The sequence below is a fragment of the Macrotis lagotis genome, chromosome 7, assembly GCF_037893015.1.
Source record: "Macrotis lagotis isolate mMagLag1 chromosome 7, bilby.v1.9.chrom.fasta, whole genome shotgun sequence".
Taxonomy (NCBI): domain Eukaryota; kingdom Metazoa; phylum Chordata; class Mammalia; order Peramelemorphia; family Peramelidae; genus Macrotis; species Macrotis lagotis.
In genome coordinates this window covers 202,321,509-202,346,511 of record NC_133664.1, presented here as the reverse complement: position 1 = coordinate 202,346,511, position 25,003 = coordinate 202,321,509, and the positions used below count along the sequence as shown (strand labels likewise).

At 34.4% G+C, this 25,003-nt stretch overlaps 1 protein-coding gene across 3 annotated transcripts in view; it reads left to right on the top strand.

Moving 5' to 3' along the window:
- Nucleotides 1-9,271: 9,271 nt before the first annotated feature.
- ATF7IP (activating transcription factor 7 interacting protein) overlaps nt 9,272-25,003 on the top strand; it is a 137,193-nt gene continuing 121,461 nt past the window's right edge. For 2 of the 3 annotated variants that reach the window (XM_074194544.1, XM_074194540.1), the window contains exon 1: nt 9,272-9,413. The gene's annotated coding sequence lies outside the window, so the exon portion shown is untranslated. Of the gene's footprint in view, nt 9,414-11,666; nt 23,222-25,003 lie in introns of those variants that run through there. The other variant, XM_074194543.1, reaches the window with a different exon arrangement.

The following is a 25,003-nucleotide window of genomic DNA, read 5'->3' as shown; positions in this document are numbered from 1 at the left end:
TGTGCTCTGGAGGTGCAGGTTGGTTTCTCCTGATTCTTGCTGCAGATTCTGTGGCCGGTGCTCCTTATTCCACACTCATTCTGATGTAGCAGAATTCTCTCTTGGCCCCTTCATGCTGTTGCCAGTGCTCCCTGGGTTGTCCTGGGCTGTGCTGCGGCTGTGGCTTTTTTCCAAACCCTGGTTCTGGTGAAGCACATCTTTCCCACAGAACTTCTAAATTTTTTGGACTGGGAAAATGTATCACTTAGTCTTTCTGTGGCTTTTGCCCCTTTAAATTTTGGCTAGAGTCATAATTTGTTGACTTTTGGAGTTTTGGGGGAAGGAGTTTCTGGGAAATGCTGCCTTCACCCTGCCATCTTGGCTCCTCCCCCCCCAGTCCAGTAATTCTTAAATCATCTTCCCTGTATCTAATTTCCAGATCAGTTATTTTTCCAATGATGTATTTTACATTTTCTTTCATTTTTCATCTTTTGAATTTGTTTGACTGATTCTTAATGTCTCATAAATTCATTAGATTTGTCTTGCCTTATTCTAATTTTGAAGGATTTATTTTCTTCAGTTAACTTTTATATCTCCTTTTCTATTTAGTCAATTCTACTTTTAAATGAGTTGTTTTCTTCAGTCAATTTTTGTGCTTCATTTTCCAAGCTGTTCTTCTACCTCACTTACTTGAATTTTAAAAACCTTTTTGAGCACCTCTGATAGACTTTTTGGTATTGAAAACAATTTATATTTCCTCTGGGGTTTCACTTGTAGACCTTTTTCCACTGTGCTCTTCTCAGTGTTTTTTAAAAACATTTATTTAAGACAATGGGGTTAACTGACTTGCCCAAGATCACACAACTAGGCAATTATTAAGTGTCTGAGGCCGGATGTGAATTCAGGTCCTCCTGACTCCAAGGGTGGTACACTATCCAATGTACCACCTAGCAGCCCCCTCAGTTATTGTTTTGGTCTTCTTTGTCACTATAGTAGCTTTCTGTTGTCAGGATTTTTTTCAGAGTGTTTTTCAGAGTATTCAGAGGCACAGGGGGCACTGCCCCCAAACTCTTGTGTCAGGAGATGGGGCCTGCTCACAGAGTTTCCATTCTGGGATCTTAGGTACTAATGGTTTGATCACTATGATGGGGATATATAGGCTAGTCATGTCCTCTGTAATGTGTTCTAGGGTTACAATTTCCCTCTGTGCTAGAGCAGGATGCCTTGAACCTGCCCTGATATACTACTGATCTATTAAATAAGGACCAAGGGACCTCTTTTGCTGATCTTTGATATAGTTAAGATCCTCCTGCTAGCTTGCCCACATCCATTGTATGCTGGGCTGCACTCTACCTTCACCTCAGTGATATAGACCTTTCCTGAAGTCCTTCCAAGGTATCTTAACCAGGAAAATTGTTCCACTCTGTCTTTTTCTGGGTTCTGTTGCTCCAGAATCAATTTAGAGATTCAATTTGTTTTTGAGGATATCTACTTAGACCTCGGATGACTTCTTGGCTTCTCTCTACATCTTGACTCTTTTGAATTCCTTCTCAGTATTTCATAATAAATTAAAAAAAACTTTATTGTGCTGCTGGTTCATTCTGAGCATAGTTTATTAAAATTCCTGATTATTTTTAACATGAATATTTTTCTCCATACTTTTTTTGGGTTTTTTTGTTTTTTTAGGATTTTTGCAAGGCAAATGGGGTTAAGTGGCTTGCCCAAGGCCACACAGCTAGGTAATTATTAAGTGTCTGAGGCGGGATTTGAACTCAGGTACTCCTGACTCCAGGGCTGGTGCTCTATCCACTATGCCGCCTAGCTGCCCCCATCCATACTTTCACCAAGAAGTAAATTGTTAAAACCCAAACATAGAATCTTATATTAACAAGCATTAATTTTAATCCTATTGGTTTATTTCTTTATCCTCATCTGACACCACTTTTTTTCAGATTTATTTTTGAATTATACAATTTTCCTCCTAATCTCTCTTCCCTCCTCCCACCTTTACAGAAGGCCATGCTATACATTGACCAAAATTGAATGTGTTAAGGGAGAAATCATATCCTTAAGGAAAAAATAAAGTATAAGAGTTAGCAAAATTACATAATTAGATAACTTTTTTTTAAATTAAAGGCAATAGTCTTTGGTCTTTGTTCAAATTCTACAATTCTTTTTCTGGATACAGATACCCCAAAATTGTCCCTGATTATTGCACTGATGAAATAAGCAAGTCCATTAAGATTGATCATCAAAACCATGTTGTATGGACCTGTCATCACTTTTTAGATCCTTATTATTTCATCCAATCCATTTTAACTTTGTATTTCCAATAAAACTAACAACACAGGACCAAGGAGAGATCTGTGAGGCACTCATTTAGAGATCATCTTCCAAGTTGATATTGATCCATTAGATTAATCTTTAAGTCTGGTCATTCTGCCAGTCTAGAATAGACATTACTTAGTTAACATCTGTCACATCTTATCCACAATGACATCATTAAATTCAGTTATAGTATGTTTATTATAGTCCTGATTTCCTATGGATTAACCAGGATAGGATAAATGATATTAATCTGGTAATACCAGTTTTATTTAATTCTTAAAATTCCTAAACTTGAATAACAAACAGGAGGAGCATTTGCACATATGGAATACAACACAAAAAAAGAGGATTACATAGGAAACTTTGAATCTTCATTTCATGGCATTTGTTTCTTTTTTATTTTACATTTTAAGTTTTTAAAATTATGTTAAAGTTGTAGCAAATTCTATATTTCATAATTAAGAAATTGTACTATTAATTAAGAAATATTTCAATGTCACTCTTTCAAAAAATCACTATAATTATACCTTTCCCACAGCTCCTCAGTTGTGGGTAAAAACTATCATATAACAAATAAGCATAATCAAGTATAATCAATTCACATAATTTCCAAAAATGCATATTTCTTTCTGCAACTAGAGTCCATCATCATTCTATGATAATTAATATGGGAGAAAAAGCTTTGGGGAAAGGTTTAAGGATTGATGTGGGTTCATTTTGGATGAAGAAATCACCAGACTGACTCAGGAGGGTAAGAAAGGACCAAAATTTTAATTTACAGGTTGCTGTCAAATTCACAAGTTACTACAAAAAGTTCACAAGTTATTGGAAAAAATTTATATTTTTTAATATTAGGGTCAAAAAAGATTTAGTATAGTCATGAATTAAAGAGAAAGTCTAAAGAGTATAAGACCACTGATTTCCTTAACAAAAACATCCGAAGTTACTATGAAAGATCAAATAGTAAGGAACTGAGCTGGGGAAAAGTGGTAGAGAACAACAAAGGGAAATGAAGGGTGATTTGAGTGGTCTAACTTCACAGGAAAACAAGTGATTCACCTGAAGTGTAAGTGAACTTTTAAGAAGGATATAAAGAGACATATGTTGTGGCAGGAAGCTCAGAGAGGAGAGATGAAGTATTGAGAGATACTTAGATGAGGGGTAGTATTTCAAAGAGCAGAGATTAGGTAATTAGGTGCATATAGATGAGTAGTGGTAAATCAAAGACTTAATCTATTCAGACTAAGGCAAGTATCCATTGTTTTGTTGACAGGGAATTTTGTGCCTGGGGGCAGAAATTTACAAGTTTTTGTCAGGGAGGTACAAGCATTTAACTAAAAATTCCTTGGCCTCATTTCTTAGTTTAGACAATGAGAAAAGGGGGTGGGTCAGTGTTATGTAAAATATATGGTCAGAGCAGAGGGAACAGATTAATTATAGAACATTTCTCTTAACATTTCCCCTGCTTTAAAGAGGTAGGTTAACATGCTTTATCATATGTCCTGTTGATGCAAAGAAAATTGGTCATGTGGAGATCAGTGGAGACAAACATTGTAAATCTTTTTTTTTTGCATTGTAAAGGGAATCTTCCTTCCTTTTTCATCTAATTTAGGCCACACCCAAGGGCCTCACCTGATTTGGGTTACATTGTTTTTTGTTGGGGCAGCCAGGGAGCATAGGTACTGGAAAACACCCAAAAGAGACTGTTCTCTCTCTGTCTCTGTCTCTGTCTCTGTCTCTGTCTCTGTCTCTGTCTCTGTCTCTGTCTCTGTCTCTGTCTCTCTGTCTCTGTCTCTCTCTCTGTCTCTGTCTCTCTCTCTGTCTCTCTCTCTCCACCCCTCCCTCTCTTTTTTTTTAGGTTTTTGCAAGGCAATGGGGGTTAAGTGGTTTGCCCAAGGCCACACAGCTAGGTAATTAATTATTAAGTGTCTGAGGCCGCATTTGAATTCAGGTACTCCTGACTCCAGGGCCAATCTAGCCACTGCTCCACCTAGCGGCCCTGCTGTTGGTGTTCTCTTAAAACTCTTAATTTTTCTATCTCTTAATATGCTGCTGTAACTTCCTTTAATCTCTATTTTCTTTCCAAAATCTGCATTCCTGATTCTGTGATTCTTCACAGGGCAGAGCTGAACCCAAATCAGCTGCTACACTCTAGAGACATGAAGGCTGTTTCCCCGTTACATTATATTCGGTTTTCTAGAGTTTGAACTAAACATTTGGACTCAAGTTCAGGATTCTTTTCCTAACAATAAATATTTGTTTTCTCTATTTAGCATTTCAAACTGAATGTTCAATAGAAATTTTAAACTCCAGGCTAGCTGTGTGGCCTTGGGCAAGCCACTTAACCCCATTTGCCTTGCAAAAACAAACAAAAAAACAAATGAACAAAAAAAAAAATCAAACTCAATGTGCTTAAATATAATTTATTTTTTTATAGATCTATTCCTCCAATATCTCCATTTTAATAGAAACTATTTTTCTATTGTCAGTTTTGTAATCTTATCTTGAGCTTCTTGCTCTTCCACTTGTCCAATCAGTTGCCACATTGTCCTCTTATAGTTGTTATTGTCACCATCAATAGAATGTAACTTTAATGAGATCAGGGATTGTTTAGTTCTTTGAGTTCTCTGTTGGGTGTGGTGAGTGGCACATTGTGAACCCTGACAAATGCTTTTTCATTATTTGTTGACTAAATGGACATCATACTGCCTGCCTCCTTTTGTTTAAAGGGATCTCACACATTATTCATCAGGAGATTAGGAGCATGATGTTTTCCAACATCAAGAAATAATGAAACTTTAGGACCATAGTATCATAAATCTTGAAATGGGGAGAAGATGAAAGGAATATGTTAACTGAATCTTAATCTCGTGTTTTTTAGTTGAAATTTGACTATTTAGCTTTATTATTTTGTTTGCAATGTTGTCACTGTACAGTATTTTATTTGCAGTGTTGTATTTCCATTTTATATTATGAAACAAAATAAAAAAATTTTTGGACTATTTGTGGGTGTCACCATAGTTTTTTTTATCACTTTATTTTTTATCTTACTTGCTATTTCATTGGTATTGGGAGTTCTACATACTGAAAAACTTTTTCTAATATAGACTGGCAATTTCTCTGCAATTTATACTCTTAGAGAATTGCCTGGGGACACTAAAAATTTAGGTGACTTGTCAAGCCATAAAATCGTATGGGGGGTGTCTAGGTGGCACAGTGGATAGAGCACCAGCCCTGGAGTCAGGAGTTCCTGAGTTCAAATGAGGCCTCAGACACTTAAATTACTTAGCTGTGTGGCCTTGGGCAAGCCACTTAACCTCATTGCCTTGCAAAAACAAAAAACAAAAAATAAAATCATTGTATTCCAGGGACTGGACAGCCTCAGGTTCTTTATTCATTGGAAAATAATAAAGATTTCATTGTTTAAACCATTTATTCTCCCCCCCCCCCTTATTTCTCCAAGCTTGGCAGAGGATTTGAAAAGAAAGGTGGAAGAGGTAAGAGAGGGACTGAGAAGAGAATTACGATTGAGGGTTCAATCTTGTACCCTCTGGTTTGGGGGTAAGAGTCATGAGATCTAAAACCCTCTATTTAAGAAAGAGCCCTAGAAAAATCTCATTTCCCACCAGCTGCAGTGCTTCTGGACTTCTCTATCATGTCCCAAAACGTTTATCTTTTCCCTATCCCACTTTTTTCTGTTTCCTTTTGTGTATTTTAGTCTTCCTACATTAGAGTGTGATCTTGGGCAAGTCACTTAACCCCAATGCTTTTCACAAACCAAAAAACAAAAACAATGTTTTGGAAGTGTCTCTTTTATTCCATAAATTATAAATTAAATTAAATTAAAATGAGGCATTAATATCTGCTTTGCTCATAAAACCATTATATTTTTCCATCTGACTAAAACCATCATTATGTATTGCTTTCTTCCTTGGAACATCAATTATTTGAGAGCAGTGTGCATTCCTGGTAAGCATTTATTAAAAGCTTCACTTATTCAATTCATTCATTATGCACTTTTTCATCTACTGCTTAAATTTTTTTTTCTGACACATTTGAACCTAAACATGGATAGTAGAGTTTCTTTTCCTTCAACAATCTGGTCTTTTGTTTTCAGTATGGGAAACTCCCATTTTAGAGTTTGAAGATTTGAAACCTAGGCATGAACAAATTAAACTACTTGTCTTTGTTCACATAGCATCTGGGTGATTCAGTAAAGCACCAGGACTAGGGTTAGTTCAAATCTGGTCTCAAGACACTTACTAGCTGTGTGACCCTGTTTGCCTCAGTTTTTCTCATCTGTAAAATGAGATGGAGAAGGAAATAGCAAACTGTTTTGGTATCTTTGCCAAGAAAATACCCAAGGGATCAGAAGAGTCAGACAACTAAAAAGCAACTTAGACAACAGCAACAACTATGTTTATGTAGCTCATGTATTTCTGAAATCCTCAAATTCAGATCCTTTTTACTTTACTCATATATTAGTTGGGTTAAGGTCAGGCTACCATAATGAAACATTTTGTTCCTACCATTACTAGAGCTATAATTTAAAATCTTTCCTTTGGATCTTGGACTCTTACCCCTTTGTGCCAATAATCCCTTTAGTAGTCTGGTGAAATTTATGGATTTCTTAAGATGTTCTTGAATGCATAAAGCAGAACATACAAGTTCACAAATGAAACCAATTAAATTGAAATATAATTAATCAGATTATTTTTTAAAGGCAACTTCATAGACCCCAGAATAAGAACCTGTTTTTCAGTGATATGTTAACTTTTCTCCTCAGTGCAGAAAAATCTCAAATTTGAAATTTTCTTTACTATGTTACAAAAGTAAGCATTTTATGTGATTTCTTTTGAGCATTTATATTTAGTATATATAGTATGCTATAAATTGTATATAATATGCAAATATATTGTTTATGAAAAATACTAAACATTATATTGTAAACTGTATTTTATGATCAAAAACATTTGTATTTATCTGTGCATGTACTGAATCCTACTAGAAAATGAGCTTTTTGAGAGCAATGACTTTTTGTTCCTAGAATCTAACACGGTGCCTCATTGAGCATTTTGTTGCTTTTCTTGGCAAATATACTAGAGTTGTTTCATATTTCCTTCTCCAGTCGATTAGGCAGTGAATAGGTGACTTGCCCAAGGTGTCTGAGGCTTGATTTGAACTTGGTTCTTCCTGACTCCATTGTGCCATCTAGCTATCTCATATAGTTGATGGCATGTGCTTAATAGGTTTACTCTTTGCCTAGAAAATCCCAAGTGTGGTCACAAAGAGTCAGGCATGATTTAACAACAATAAAAAATGTGCTTAGTTTTTTTTTTATGCTTAAGGAATTGAAATAGTATAGAGTAGTGGATAGAAGGCTGGTGCCAGACTCAGACAGCTCTGCGTTCAAGTACAGTGTCTCTGTGACCACAGAAAAGTCATTTGGCCTCCCTGGTTCTCAGAATATCTTTGTAAGATGGTGGGTTTGGATTAGATCCAAATTTTGTGTGTGTGTGTCTAAGAATGTTTCTAAGCTTAAGACACCTTTCACAAAAATAGAATAGCAGCTGATCTGCCTTATCATAAGGTGGTTTAAATGCAGGAAAATTTCCTAACACTAATTAAAGCTGCAATTAGGAGAACCAAAATAAATGAGTCTCATATTGCCTTTATTTAACAGTACATTTATATATTTAATACAATTTATATAATACAATTCTATAATAGAAATATTACAGTATATACAGAAATATTACAATATATTACAGTATATACAGAAATATTATTACAATGTTACTGTATATATACAGAAATATTATTACAATATGTTACTGTATATATACAGAAATATTATTACTGTACAACAAAAACTATTTCTGAAAAAAAAAGTTTCCCAAGGAACCTGGACAGCAATGTTTGCTGGACAGCAACATTTAAAAGGTAAAAATTGCCAATGACATCATTCCTAATTATTTATCAACAATACAGCATATGTACTATTTATGAACACAAACTACATCATTATTAATACAGTATATTATAGCTTTATCAATAACATTACTGTATGCTGCATATACACTGTACATCAATTGTACAGTATATCTTTGTCAACAATAGTTTATATCTATAATGTATCTTTATTAGCAACTAACATATATTTCCCAATAATATAGTAAAATATACAGCATTATATAGCATATATATACACGCAATATATACAAGACAATTTACATATAATATACAAAATATGCACTAATGTATTAATAAGCTATCCATACAGACATGCAGTATATCTCTGCAGACAATTTGCTTTCCAAATTACATACTGAAGAGCTGAGAATTACACAAAGTCATTTCAAGTATCAGAGTGGGGGCCCTCGAACTCAGCAGAACAAGCCATGATGCTTGGGGGGGGGGGGGCGAGGCACAAGCTTTTATACAACAGGAAACTGGGCAAACACGCAGTTGAGGCTTTCCCCTACCCCCACCTTCCACTCCTGATGACTTTCTCTGGGGAGGTTCAAAGTATACTTTGAAAAATGTAAAAGTAAATGATCTACAAACTAAGCCATTTGTGTGGTTATCTTTCTTGAAGACCTCAGGCTCAGCCTTCGACCTTAACTCCCCTTCCCTCCCTCGCTTTCTTCTCGCACTCGCCACAAAGCCTAAGCATAAGCGCCTCAGCCAACAGCTCCAAGCATGACAAGTCAATTATATAGCCCAACGGGCGACTGGCTTATTGACCAATAACCGCCCGACCTCTCCACGGGGTAGGAGGCGGGGCTAATTGCCTTCCTCATTCAAATAAAAAACCGGGAGATTTGCATGGCGAACCAACGACCGATCCTCCTATTGGCTGGGAGCTCTAGGGGCGTGACCGAGCGCCTGAGGAGCGAGCCCCTCCTCCTTTCATTTGCATAACGGCCCCCGCGCGTGCAGGGGAGAAGCGGGTTTGTTTTTGAATCTGCGGAGGCGGTGGCGGCGGCAGGCGGCGCAGAGAGGGGAGTGTGCGCGAGACCGAGGTGACGAGTTTGTGAGACGCCAGTGCGGGGCGGACAGCAGGAAGGAGCTTGGCCCTCCTGCCGCATCTCCAGCCCCCCAAGGTATATATGGATCCTACGGGCTGTTTTCACCCTAGTTTTCTTAAATTACTATTGTAGTTCGCAGGGCTTCCCGCATTATGGCGGTCGCGGATGGAGCGTTTGCGCCTGCGCGGTTGCGGCGCTGCGGGCGGCGCTGCATGGGAGCACGTGATCCTGCGGGGTCCGGCTGGAGCTGCAATTGTGCAGCTGCTAGGGCGGTGGCTGCGCAAGCGCAATGTTCTTTTCAAGAGCTAATGTGTTTTTTTTTGCTGGACGCCATTAAGTTCTAGATTTTTTCCCCCCTGTCTTTCTGAGGCATTGTCTTTCTGTGTCTTAATGCCTTTCCATAAATGAGCTACTATCGTGAGGTTATTCATTTTCAAGATACTATTTTACTTTTTGTCTAAGGCTCCACACTTTGTTTTGCCTCTTCTCTCCCTGGATCTTTTGAAACAGTGTAACCAGCTTGTAAAATATAGCACACATGGTTCTAGGTTATAATTTATTCTTGGATTATGCTGAATTTAAATTGATTTAAAACATGTTTTTCAGTATTGAGTATGGGAAAGCTTAATGGGGTGAGTTCAGGAAAATAGGTATGTTGCAAAAGTAGGTTTTTTAAAAAAAATTATCTTGAACAGAGAATTTTGCAAGTGTTGGTTTTAGTGCCTGTAAGTGGCATTTTTTAATGGTTTTCTTCTGAAAATATAAAAGAACATATAATTTTAAGAAAATGCTACATTGTAAAAATTTTTTGTTTTTTTTCCCCAGTTTTAAATGACTAAATACATTTGATTATTTCTGTCTTTTAATTATTTTGCATTTTATGTAACTTTTTTCCATTTATTCAAAGTTAATGCCAAAGGTTATTTTCATCACCTTAGAGTTAAAAGTGTTAACAGTTTTGTACTAATAGTCATAAGTGGGCATTTTTGTTTTAAATCTATACACACATAATCGGAATGTTAGGCAGGGCCTTTGAGAATAAACTATAGTTCGAACATTAATTAAATCTTATAAAAATCAGATTTAGAGTTGAAATGTACTTTAACAGTCATCTGGTCCTACCTGATCCTTTTATTGAGAAAATTAAGACCTAGAAAGGTCAAATGACTTACCCAAGGTCAAACAGAAAAAGGCAGAATTTGAACCTAGGTCACAGCTTCCAAGGCCCTGTCCAAAGTAATTATTGGGATACATCCCAATAGATTTTAATACTTTTACATATAAATAGCTTTCATAAACAGGGATTGAGATGAATATTTGTAAATGTAATGCTGATTATTTTAGATTAGATAGTTTTATAATGTGACTTAGAGCAACATTGTTATAAGAATCTGTTATGAACTGACTTTAAATTATTCTCCCAATTGTGGAAAACTAGAATTTTAAATATTTTTGAGTAATTCTAAATCTTGTAAGCAAATTTAAAATAAAATGATCCAATTAATAATGCAGAGACCTAGGTTTGAGTTGGGTTGGTGTTAAAATAAGGAAGTGGTGTATCAAACCTGACATAACTGGTGCATAAAACAAGTAGAAAAATAGAATAAAAATAAACTGAAACAACTGAAACATTTTTTGATTTCATATTTTAAATCTGTGTCATGAAATAAGTCAGAGGTGGCAGAATATGGAATGGAATTTATTCTTAGAACAATTCAAATATTTAGGCTTCTGGTTAGGACTCAATATACTTAATATAAAATTCTCTCCCTTTCTTCCACGATTTGAATTGATACTGAATCTTATTTGACAGAATTTTGGTTAATCTTCCAGTATGTATTTTGGATTTATAAATTATGTTGTGTTACATTTTTAAAATTGGAATTGGGAGAGACCTGGATTCAAATTTGACCTCTGGGACACATAATAGTGTGATCCTTATAAAACAGCCCCTCTAAACTGATTTACTTATTTGTGTCCTTGGGGTATCAATACTTGCATTTTTCTTAGTGTATGAGAATCAAATGAGATAATACAAGTAAATCTGTATATAATTTCAGTTATTAAATAAAATGATTCATCTAGAAAGAAAGGTGATTTTTCAAATGTAAATCTTTGAGAAGAGTTGAATATATTTGAATCAGTTGCATCCTAGGTTAATGTTGAAATTGTTTTTTAAAGTGCACAAAATTTTAAATTTAAAACCTGTAAGGGGTTAAAAAGATATGTGTATATGTATATATGTGTGTGTGTATATATATATATATATATATATATTCCACATAGATATGTTAATTCAGACACATTTTTATTTGTCTCAATAAGAAAAATAATTTTATATACATTTTTAAAATTAAGATATCTTTCTTGCAGTAAATTTTATTGTCTCACTAGTCAGCCTTGGTTTAAATTTTAAAGCCCTTCACCATCTTGTATCTCCTATCTTTTCAATCTCATTATTCATGGCAACCTTTCCCACACTCTCTGCCCTAGCCAGACTGTCTTCTTAGTTGTTCTCACAGGCTGCACTCCATTTCTGTTCTCTGTGCCTTTTGTCTTGTGTCTCCCATGCCTGGAATGATCTTCCTCCTCATCTTTCCTTTCAGAACCCCTTTTATTTCTTTCAAGACTCAGGACAAACATTTTACATGAAGCCTTTCCTCATCTCCCCTACTGTTACTATGTTACTGCCTTCCTTCCCTAAATTACTTTTATTTGTATTCTCTCTCTCTCTCTCTCTCTCTCTCTCTCTCTCTCTCTCTCTCTCTCTCTCTCTCTCTCTCTCCCCTCCCTCTCTCTCTCCTCTCTCTCTCTTTCTGTCTGTCTGTCTGTCTGTCTGTCTCTCTCTCTCTCTGTCTGTCTGTCTGTCTGTCTCTCTCTGTCTGTCTTTCTCTCTCTCTCTGTCTGTCTGTCTGTCTGTCTGTCTGTCTCTGTCTCTGTCTCTGTCTCTCTCTCTCTCTCTCTCTCTATCTCTCTATCTCTCTATCTCTGCTTCCGTCAGGCTTTTCCCTCCCTCTCCCTTAGGTTCCTGAGAACTGGGACTGTTTGATTTTGTCTTTGTTTGTAATGGAGCATATCAGTAAGAGAACAGTAGTGTGAGGTAAGGTAGAGTGAAACCAGATTACAGAGGGCCTTGAAGACTGGTAATTTGAAATTGATAAATTAAGTAACACTAAAAGAGTGTAGTTGGTGGGCTTAGTAAATATATTTATATACTGCTCTCCTTTCAGTAGGAGGGAATGTTCTTTTTCTTAACACTTAGAATACCTAAATGGATTTATTTTAATTATAGAGTTTATAAATCTGCACTGTAGTGCAAAGAGCACAAATTTATGAGTCAGGAGTTCAAAAAACCAACTTTTCTTTAACTTGGTATGGCCTTAGACAAGTCATTTTATCTCCAGTGTAGCTCAGTTTCTCCTTTTGTAAAGTGAAAAGATTTGACTAGATGATTTCCCCAAGTCTCTTCCATAGCTGTGAAATAGCGATTTGTTCTTTAAGTTTAAAATTTTGATGTCTGTCATTCTTTGTACCATTTGATTCTTTTAATCATAACCCTCTCTTTCTAGATTCTCTATCTTCTGGATCTTCATGATATTGCTTTCCATTCCCCCCCCCCCCCACCTCTCTGACTGCCTTGCTAATTATCATTCATGTAGGTATACCTCAAGACTTTGCCTGGACTCCTTTATTTTCTTCCTCTACATTCTCTCATCAGTTCTTATGTATGCAAATATGCAAAATATCCCCAGATCATATATAGTACTATTCCCTTTAGTTCTGGCCATTATCAAATGTTTTTTGAATATTTTTCACTCTAGTCCATAAGGCATCTACAATCCAAGCAAAATTTTTTTTCCTATGAACCATTCCCCTTCTAATTTTACCGAATTTCTTGAGGATACCACTATCCCTTTAGTTAACCAGTCTTGAAGCTTCTGAGTCATCATCCTCAACTCTTCACTCTCCCTGACTCCCCTAATTAGTCATTTGTCAGGTTTTGTGAATTCCCCCATCATCTCACATTCATCTTCTCTTCACTTGAATTGTCATTGCCTTGTACCAGCTACCTCCTTCCCCCCCAATTCTTATACCTAGACTATAATAGGAACCTCTCTATAGGATTTTTTCCTACTGCAGTCCATCTTCTATACAGTTGCCAAAGTAATGTTCCTAAAGTCCAGGTCTACTTCTAATGTCAACTCTTATATGAAGTCTTAACTTTACATGGGCCTACCAAATCTCAAAAAATGCTTGTTTGTTGATTGATGTTTGTTAAAGAAGAGAGTTCATAGGAATCAAAAGAGATCATTGGAGACTGTAGACCACAAATGGAGGAGGTAGAACTTGACCTTCATTGATATAGGAGCAATATTGGGCATGGGGGGATAGCCAGTGCAAAATCATGGAGATGAGAGATGGAGCATTGTCTAGTAAGAACATTAAATAGGCCAATATGATTGGATTAAGTAGTGGGGATAGGAAGGGGTCAAATTGTGAAGAACTTTAAATAGATGTTAAAACAGGAAATTATATTTAATCATGAAGATAATAGGGATTGAAATTATTGAAATTTGAGCGGAGAGGGGAGAATAACAGAACAATGGAGGAAATCAACTTTTGCTGGCAGTGGAAAGGATTTGAAGGTGGAAAATAGTAATGGAGACTGACTGGGATGATTGTGTCAATGGAGAGACTGAGACATACAAAGGATATTATGGAGATAGAAACAACAAAATTTGGCCACTTTTGAGTATATATAGAGCAAGACTGATTTGAAGATGAAACTGGGTTAACAAATAAGGGTATCTAGAAGAGTGGTAATTCAACAGTAATAAAATTTTGAGGGAAACAGTGATTTTTTTTTTTTTGAACAAAAGGAGTTTGACAGTTCCACAGGACTGGACATCCAGTTTGTAATGTTCAATAAGGAATAAGATTGGAAATAAACATCTGGGATTTATCTGCATATATTTTGGTAAGCTGAAATTTGGAAGCTGATGAAGTCATCGATCAATAAGCATTTAAGTGCCTACTATGTATCTGGCACCAGCCCAGGACAGAGCCTGGAAGTCCAGCTACAGTCAGTTGTGGATGTTGATCCAGCAAGAACTCAAGAGAGAATAAAGGATTCAGGAAGCCAGAAAGGAAGACCTGGGCTCCTTCCTGCTGGTTATGTGGATCTGGAAACTTTTACTAAAATTTTCAGTGCTCCAGGTAGATCTTAAACTCCCATATGTCCAAAATAGAACTCATTATCTTTCACTCTAAACCCTAGAGTAAACCCCTCTTCTGGTCCCCGCTGGCTTTGAGCCTAGGAGTTAGTTTATACTCCTCACTATTTGCTCACATCAACACCTCCCTCTCTCATATCTAACCATCTCCTTTGACACAAGCATTGCTCCAGTGCAGGCCCTCAGCACCTTCTCCTGGATTATTGTGAAGCCTTCACAGCCTAGTTGCCTCCTTCTCTCAGTTGAATAGTTGTTCTCTGGCTGTTCTCCATGCCTGGAACTCTCCCTCTTCTACTTCCACTTCCATTACAGGAGGCCCTGCCTGCCCCAAATTCTCTTTGTTTAATGATTTTCTTTCTATTTATTTTTTATATTGCAGTTTGTTTGTAAGCTCCTTGAGGGCAAGGAGGACTGTCTTGTGCTGCTTTTTTGTATCCCAGGTGCTTAGCCAGGCCCATAGAATGGAATATTATGTCTAATTAATTGTAGAGAAATTACTGGTCAGTACTAGTAAAAGGAATCTCTTCATTAGGAGTCACTTCTCATAATGAAATGACAAGTCTGGACCAAAATAAAATTGCTAATTTGTCTGTTTTTAAAAGGGAAAGAGCAGCATTGACGATTTGAAAAATATGTAGCTATGTGGCATTCTGGTCTGAATTATATCATTTTATTTATCTGGGGATAACTAAATTATATACTTTATACAGTTTTTCTTTCTACTAAAGCATACTGTGATTTGGCGTGGGTGAAATGTGTATTTTGGTGAGTTTTAAGTTAGTTTAATGAGAGAATTCTTCAAAGTAGATGCCTCCTCCATAGTTTTAGATGGCAGTGCATTCATGCATTCTCATCCTATATAATTAAGATATTCATTCTTTAAATCTTTCATATGTTCACTCAACATGCTGAGTAGGTCTTCCTCTATTTGAAATTGCATGTGTACCAATGCATCCAGTGCTTATCTCACTACTTTGAATACATGAGCTATATAGTTATGTTTTCCTCTTCCCTCTGAAACCCATCACCTTTTTTTCCATCATGTTTTTCTCTGATATCTTTTATGTTGCATCTCTTTAATAATAATAAGTTGTTATCTAAATGGGACCATAATTTAATCACTTTATTACCTTTTGGGTGACTTACAATTTTGATTCTTCAGAGAATATGGTATCTATATTTTGTGACCAGGCATCGTCAAGGAACATTGCTGATTAAAAGGTTCCTTCAACAACAACAAATGGGTAGGATTAAAATAGTCTGGTCATTCAGCTCTTGTGTTTTGAAAAGTATAAAGTACTCATTCACAATTGAAATACTTTTATTTTTATGACATAGGAAAAAATGACTCTTTCACTTCTGGTGTCCAGTAGCATTTGAATCAATTTCCTGTCAGCTCCTTTGATTTTTTTTTTTTTGACAGTAGAAGGACCTGCTTCTTTCTGGCAGTGGTAGAGAACAATGAGTGTCTTTCCCTCCCATATTCCCCTCCTTCATTTAACCCCTGATTGGCCACAATGGTTTGAGTTTTGTATAAAATCCATTTGAATGCCTTATCATTCAGCAAATATTGATTATTTCCCCTATTCCAGGCCATTTGCCAGATACCATGGAGGATACAAAGAAGGCAAGTCTCTGCCTGCCAGGGTAGATAAGCTGAATTCCTAGAATATATAAGAGGAAGAATAGATCTTCGATGAGAATCATCCTCTCTTTTTTACAAATAAGGATTGTAAAGCTGACCTGTATAGCAAAGGGCTTGCTTTGAACCTAGGTCTTCCTGCCCTAGGAACTCTACTTTTGAGTTGCTGTTTGTATGTGTTGAGGAGGATCTCTCTTCTCTTTTCGCTCCCCATTTCCTCTTTTCTATCATCATCATCATCATTATTCCTTCATAGCCTGTGTGCCAGGTCATGAGGTAGGTCTATTGCTGATAGAGAAAAAAATGAAGTAATCCATGTATTCTAGGAGCTTCCATTCTTCTGGAGATTTGTATGTTATATATATAGAACTAATAGAAAATAAATTCGTGTATGTTATATATATAGAGAACTAATAGAAAATAAATTCCACGACACTTAGCAAGAGAAAGTACCAGCACCTACTAGAATAGGAGTCAGGAAAGACCTTGTGGATGTTTAAACTATCTCAAAGGCAAGGAAGGATTCTGAGATCTGGGAGAACATGGTACATCCAAGGTGAGAAACAGAGAAGGACAATTTGGCTGAATCTAAGAGTGTAGAAGAGTTATATATTTTTACAAAGCCTGAAAAGTTGGAGCCACTTTTTTGTTTTTTTTTAACTACTTAATAGCTAAAGGGGCAGAACCCTACTCTGGGAATTTGTATTTTATCTTAGCAGTTTCTGTATGCTGAGTTGGCTTTATACTATTAATTAAAGAAGTGAAAGTATTGCTATTTTCATCTTTGGCATATAAATTTTTTTTTGGCATATAAACATTAAATGAACTAATGATTTATATCATCTCCTTCACATTGAAACTGGCAAGACATCTGTTAAGTTTTCAGTGTGAGCATTTACACTTTAGAAAACAACAAATGCTATAAATGAGAGCTTGATTTATTGTTTTATTGATTGTCTATACTTAGGAAGTAATAGTAAAAACGTTAATATGGATTAAACTTAAAAGTGGAACTTGGAACCAGTTAAACATTTACCAGTCCAGCTCTGCCTATCCTCTTGCAAAGAACTATCCCTGTAATAAATTAGGAAAAGGATAAAGAAGAAAGAAGTTCTGCAAAAACTCAGTATTAAAAAAAGTCTCCCATACCTTTGTTCACCAACTTCTTCAAATTTGGGGGTGGTGCTTCTTGGGGGTCAAATGTGTAGTTAGAATTTTGCAGCATTCAGTTTTGATTACTTTAGACTTTGTTATGCTTTGTTTACATTATTGTATCATTCCTTGCTTCACTGAAGTCAACATTTTAATAATTTATGACACAAAAATAATTGTTTTGCAGCACAATTTCTTTAGCCATTTCTCAATCAATGTTCATTGACATTTCCACCAGTGTTTTGCTACAAAAAGTGCTTTTCTAAATATTTTTTATATGTGGCTTTTTGTCACTGATATCCTTTGGGTATATTTGAGTTACTACCAGGTCAGGTTTTAGGTCAACAGGTCTAGTCTAGATACTTTAGTCTATTTGCACAATTCCAGATAATTTTTCAGAATATATAGTAGTTGGACCAATTCAGCTTCTTTAACAATGCATTAGTGTGCTGTTTTTTTTATAATTCTTTCAATATTGACTTTTTTCATCTTTTGAAGTCTTTGCCAAATGTGTAATGTGAAACTTGAGTTGTTTTGATCATGTATTTAGTTTTAGCATCTTGGAACTGGCTATTAAATAATTTGTTATTATTTTGAGTTTTCTATTTTTTTGCCTATTTAACTATTCAGGAATAGCTTTTGATTTTTTTATTTCTTTTAAATATCTGTGCACCTTGGAAATCAATGATTTTAATTTCCAAAGCAATTAGTAGATTTTCTTAAGATGTACTGTCAGACTATGTTTTCCTGATTGAAAGCATACCGCATAATACTAGATTTTTGCATATAAAAATAAAAAACTTTAATAATTTTTCTGCTAGTTAGAACATCTTAAGCACATAAGCAGGTAAATGTCAACCAAGGAATTAAGCAAAAGAAAGTGTAAAGGTTATCAAAGAAAGGTAGGCAAATATATAATTACAGTTGAGCAGTATAAAAGTGGAATAAGTGGTAATTCTTAGAGTGTTTAGATAACTAATTGAAATGTACTTTAAGATGCCATGTTGTTGCATCTAAAGATATTTTCTCGGGGCGGCTAGGTGGTATAGTGGATAAAGCACCAGCCTTGGAGTTCAAATCCCGCCTCAGACACTTCATAATTACCTAGCTGTGTGGCCTTGGGCAAGCCACTTAACCCCATTTGCCTTGCAAAAAAACTAAAAAACAAACAAAAAAAAGATATTTTCTCAAGAAGACTTAATGGTACTCTGTAGTTCTATAATAGATTGAAAACCGTTTTCAAGTTTTGCCTCAACATTTAACTAGCTGTTGGCATTCACTTAATTTATGTTCATGTAAATCTTTCAACTATACCAAGTTTCTACCTCCTTTATTCCTAAGCAAGCAAAGGTTTTCTTGAGCAAAATATATAAAATGATTAATTTTTGAAACTGAGTTTAAAAATTGATAACCATTAGGTTAGTAGTAATAATAGTAATAATAGTAATCAGCAAAGTATCTAAGGAATGATATGGATGACCAGAATCTGATTTGAGGGGGGAAAATGCTTTTAGAAATCAAAAATAAATGGTTAGAAAACATTGTGGGGGAAAAATAGATTTTTCTGTAAGGGAATGAGTGGACAAGAACCAGTTTGGGAAGGAGAATAAGAAAGATTAAAAGATACCTGTCAGTAACTATAACTTAGAGTAATCTAAGCAGATTCCTAACCATATTGAACTTTAATAATGAAGATGGTTGTATCCAGATAGGACACAAGAATTCAATCTTCAAATATAACATTTTTAAGATAAAAAAATTTTCATGAAATACTCTTAACCCATTGTAATAATTGCTTTATTATTATATCTGTTGATTTATAAAATAAATGATGATCAAAAGCTGTTGTCAACTAATCAATATAACACATAAGATTTTGTAGACCTTAGTATTATATTGCTATTATTATGATTTTAATTTGTCTTTACTAATCTCACCAGCATCTGTATATATCTGAAAATTTATATTAATACATGTTTATTATATAGAATTCCTTCATATTTAGTTGAAGCTGAATAAAGATTAAAATAACAATGATTGATACATATATTCCTGGATTCAGGAACTCCTTGTGATCATGACTTTTGGCACAAGTCATAGGAGGGGAAGGAACCATTGCATATAGCTATTCTGGCTTATTTTTAGGAATTTCTTATTTGTCTTATTTCAATTTTTCTTAATATTCAATTTTTAAAATTAAAACATTTTGGTTTTATGGCTATAATTGGTACTACTTTTACCTCTTTGTATCCCTACTTCTTAGCACAGTTCCTAGCACATAGTAGGCACTTAATAATTGTTTATTGAATGATAATAACTACTAATCAAACTAACTATACTTCTTTATGAACAGTTGTGAATGATTACATATCTTGCCAACTAATTGTTTCTGAGTAATTGATTTTAGAATATTGTACCAGAAAGGTTTTGAATGTTATTTCTTGTAGATTGAGGATAAGTATTTAATTTTTTTCATATTCTGGTTATATTTAATTTACTTAATATATTTATTAGAAGTTCTGTTAAATTTTTTAAAACAATCATATCTGAGGTTTTTAAAAGTTAAATTTAAAAAATTGAATAGTCAATGAAAATATATTAAATTTGCTTATATGTCAGAACTAGAAGAGCCAAAACTAGAGTAGATACTAGGAAATATGGAACCAAGAAATATGGATATTACATAAATTATGTGAATTTATTTAATTAAAATGTATAGAATTAAAAATGTATGGAATATCTCAATTGTGGTATGCTAAATCTTTATTTAGAATTGATGTGATGGCTCAAGCTTACTAATTTTGGCAGTGATCCACCCTGATTTAGGAGATGACATTCTATTGATGTCAATGTCTTTTTTCTCATTGTCACTATATATCATAGCTTTTCAGAAGTGAAAAGTTCATATATAATCCAACTCTTTGCATAAGAACATCTCTCAACAAGTAAAATGTCTGATCTTAACTTCAACACTTCTAATAATGAGGCCCTAACTGATGAAATCCATTCAGTTTTTTGAAAAGATCATAACTTGACCAAGGTCACACAGGCAGATCTGACCTTTTCTCCTTTTAAGTCCTGTTGATCTTGTTTCTGCCTTGTGGTTCCAAATGGAATAAATCTATTCCCTCTTCCATGTATCCTTGAGTTTATTTTTAGTTTTGATCCCCAGTACTGGTTCAAGTGAAATTTATACATTAAAAGAAATTCTTGTTCACATATGGGTTAGAATAAATTACCTTTTAAGATTCCTTCCAGAACTTTAGAATGTGTTTTGATGTAGTTTGAAAGTAGTATCCCATGTGTCGACCAAATGTTTTGCGTCTTTATCATAACACATAGGATCACAAATTAATACTAATCAGGTGTTAGGGTATTAATACCTCAGTAGCACAGAAAACATTTTTCTAACATTTAAAAATTGCTTATTTATTAAACAGTAATGTTTGTATCCCTCACTTCATGCTATGGTGTGTATTTTACCTTTACCTAATCTCCACCTCTAGATTTATTGCCATGGTATGCTACCCTTACTTTGAAGAATAAAGTTCGAGAATTTACTATCTCCAGAAGTTAGTAGTCCATTATGTTTTTAGATAGCACCTAATTGTTGTGAAGATTTTTTTGTAAGAAATTAAAATAGCGCCTTGGCATCTTGCATCCATTGTTCTAGTTCTGACCTCTGGGGTCTGATCCCTCAGTGGGATTCAACAGTCCCGGCACTTTGCCAACACTCCTGCAGATGTTTCTGTGGTTGTCAGGGATTTCAACAGCAATCCTGTCCTTCCTTCAACCAGAAAAGCTATCTAACATAATAAGGATCATATTTTAGGTTGTTATAAGGATAGAAGGAAAAGGAAAAATTGATACTGTGATTGGGCAACTTGAACCACCCTCACCCACCAGAACTCTGAGAATGAGTTAAATAATTATTGATTGAATATTATGTCCTATTATAGTTTTATGAAACAAGACAAGGAATATTATCTATGGTAGGAGTAGGAAAAGAAGAGCAATGGGGAAAATCCTGGAATATCTTCTTCAAATCAAATGAGATAATATTTGTAAAAAGCTCTTATTAGCATAGTGCCTGGCTTGAAGCAGCAACTTAATTAACACCCCCATTAACTCCCCTTTAAAAAAATGTCTATAAATCAATTAGCCAATCAGCAAACCTTCATTAAGAGTTTATCAGATATAAAAAAAAAGTTTTGTGCAAAATATTGGGTACACAATAGAGAAACAGTGAAAAAGAAGTCTAATTCAGAATCTTAAACTGATTTGTTGAAAAGATAGATTCAGAAGTCAGCCTTGTCTTTTTTCCAATTCACATTTAAAACTATTAAGGAAAAATGAGATGTTTTAAAATCTTTTGTAATTTATGTTATATGGATAAAATATTATGAAAAAGATTTACTAAGTAGATTTCTGAAGTAACTTGACAGGATTGCCGCCCTAGCTTGACCATAGTTTATTTTAACTTCAAAGAAATTATCGAAAACTGTAAAATAATTTAGCCTCTTGATCTCTTAGGAGAAAAAAGGCTTTTTAAAAAATTCATAGTACGTGTCGGATTTCTACTCATATCTTACCTTGATCCCTCCCCTAAAGTTTTTAGAATAAAGCAAATTGGGGTAACCTTAACCCTCTCTAATTCCTTTCTTTCCATGTGCCCCCCCCTTGAGTTATGAATATCACCAATAACAATCTGGTATTTAGGGGAGGGATCCTAGAATTTTAGAGTGAGAAGGGAGCTTTTCTTTTTGCAGGTAAAGATGAGTCAGATTAAATAACTTGCTCAAGGTCACACAGGCAGTCATACCCAAATTTTTCTCTGTTTATTAATCCCAGTTCTTTTTTCACTGACAAGATACACTACTCTTTCCTTTGCTTCCAAAAGAGAATTGTGCCTGAGATTGTTCAAACCTTCTATCCAGGAATACATTTGCATCTTTGTGCCTTCCTCCATTTTAGGGGAAAAGAATTGCAGATACCCAGAGAAAAAAGCTTCTGTGCAATAAATATTTTACTGTGAGAAAATTTTTTCAACTTAATGGTTAAACTAAGCTTTTATTACTTTGCTACTATATTTTTACCTCCTTAAACTACAAATAATTTGTGAATTTCACAATTTGTCCATATAATTTGAAAAGTATTTTGTATATTTGCAAAGTTGTGGATGTTTTGTTGCTTGGGTTGGATAAAATTCCTAGCATTTTCTTGTTTTCTGGAAACTGAATTTTGGTTTTTATAGCTTTTATAGAACAACATTTTTTGAAAGCTATCTTTTCCAAAGTTGGCAATATTGTGAAAATGTAATCTGAAAAATAAAATGGCTTTGAGCAAAGATTTTTTTTTCCTGGATTGAAATGTAGACTTTTCTTTGAAAAGTATTCCCTAATATTTACTTATTCTGTGTGATTTGGCTCTTTCTCTGTAACTGTTAATATATGACATGGAGTTAAAGCTATCTGGGATCTGGAAGTATCTGAAGTCTGTATTGCATATCCTGATTCACAGGCGTTACATCACAAAACTGGCTTTCTGCCTTCTGTGTTTTATTGTTATGTTCTCAGAAGCTGCATTGTTTGTTGCAGTTTATGCATTAGCTGTTGTCTCAATGCTTATTCAGTTTCCTGCAGGCTGACAAAGTGGGAGGTGCTTTGTTTGATACATTGCTGATTTTTCACTGTGGGCTTGTTCTGGAGTGCACATTGCAGCCATCTTAATTACATTTCAGTGCAACTGAGACAGTGCAGTGTCTCAAAATGGCTGCTTGAATGTTCTCTGTAGCAGTTTAGCTTGAATGTATGCTAATAAGCATATCTTTGTAGTCACTTTCATCGGGACTAGAGGTAAGATGCCATTTACAAATATTCTTGTTTGGAAAATTAATTTTTATCAACATATTTGAATTTTGTTTAATTTATGAAATCAAAATTTTGTGTAAAGGAAGAATAGGCTCTCTTGCTAAGTTAACATTAATAATTACTCAGAGCTTTTATGCTTATGAAAAGCTCATATAAATTAATGAGGTCAAAGGTTAAATCTTTAAACATTCTCAGACCAGAAATAAATTTTCATTATCTTAAATTGTTTCACTCAGACATACTAATAGTGCTTTTGTGGCCTTGATTGAGTTAGTTGATATCTAAATTTCATGCTGGGACTTCTTGTAAATTATTTTTAAGTCAAATTGAATCATTTTAGTATTTTTCTAAAATGTTTAAAGTCAAGCTGACTTTCTAAAGGTTTTATAATTGAAATATATAAGCCTCTTTTTTACATTTTGAAGAATAGAAAAAGGTTTCTGTTTCCTTGGAAAAAGTCTTTGTTTTTAGTGATTTAAAAGTCTATGCTTAAATATTTAGTCCATGAGAACTATACCACTTAGACAATTCATTTTCTTTTTTGCATTCTGTTCCCTCCCCCTTTGTGGTTCTCCTACCACCTCCATTAATTACTTTTTATTTTAGTTTTAAAATTTAGTTGACATTTAGATTGTGACCTTGAATTTAGAAATTATTCATATTTCTTGGCCCTAGTAACTGTTTTATTTTTCTACTGCTAAATTGTGTGTGTGTGTGTGTGTGGTATGTGTGTATTGTGTGTGTGTGTGTATGTGTGTATGTGTATGAGAGAGTTGTGAGTGTTAAGTTTCCGGGATTTGGAAAATAAAAACATTTAAACAATGTGGAAAGATGTTGGAAGGACATGGAAGAAATAGCTGGATCTATGAATATTTACAAATAAGAATAAGTCCTTTTGACATTTAAGAATTTAATGTAAAAAAATTCTTAGTACCTCATTATTTGTGATTATATAAATATTACTTTAATTTACCATTTTAATTAGCTTTGTGTATTTCATATAATGAGAAGATTAGAGCTAGAATGAACTTTAAAGATTAGTTAATCTAACCTCATTTTAAAAATACAACTGAGGTCTAGAGATCATACAAAATTGTAGGATTCGAACCCATGCCCTTTTATCAATATTGTTCTTTCCACTTAGTGGAAAATTACTGGTATTTTTAAATTTTAAACTTAAGAAATTGAAATTATTTAGGCTCATTGTAAATTAAAATTTTATAATTATCTTAACTTTATTTTTAATTTAGATATTAATTTTCCTAGAAATGATGTTTTATTACCTTGTTCTCTTGACTATACAATCACTTTACTGTAATGATAATACAGTAATTCCAGTAGATTATTTAAGGGAATTTTAAGTTTTCTGGATAGTTGAAAGTTACTACTTTATTTTGGAGTCAGAAATTTTACAATTTGAAGGAATTTCAGTGACTATCTAGTCCCACCTATTATCCAACCTCTTAGGTTCAACTACTTCAATAAATGCAAAATTTTGGCCATGTCTCAGGTTTTCTATTTTTCTACCAGTTAAGAACTTAATCTCACTGAAGTACGATTCTAGCAGCCATATATAGTAAATAACCAGTACTTTTATTTTAACTCTTTTAACTTAATTTAACTTAATTTTAACTTTTTAGATTTTCAAAGAAGTATTAAATCCTTTTCTTCTTTTCAGGGGAGTATCAGTTGCATCCCATGCAGGCAAGTATATATATATATGTGTATATATATACACATATATATATATATATATATCAATATATT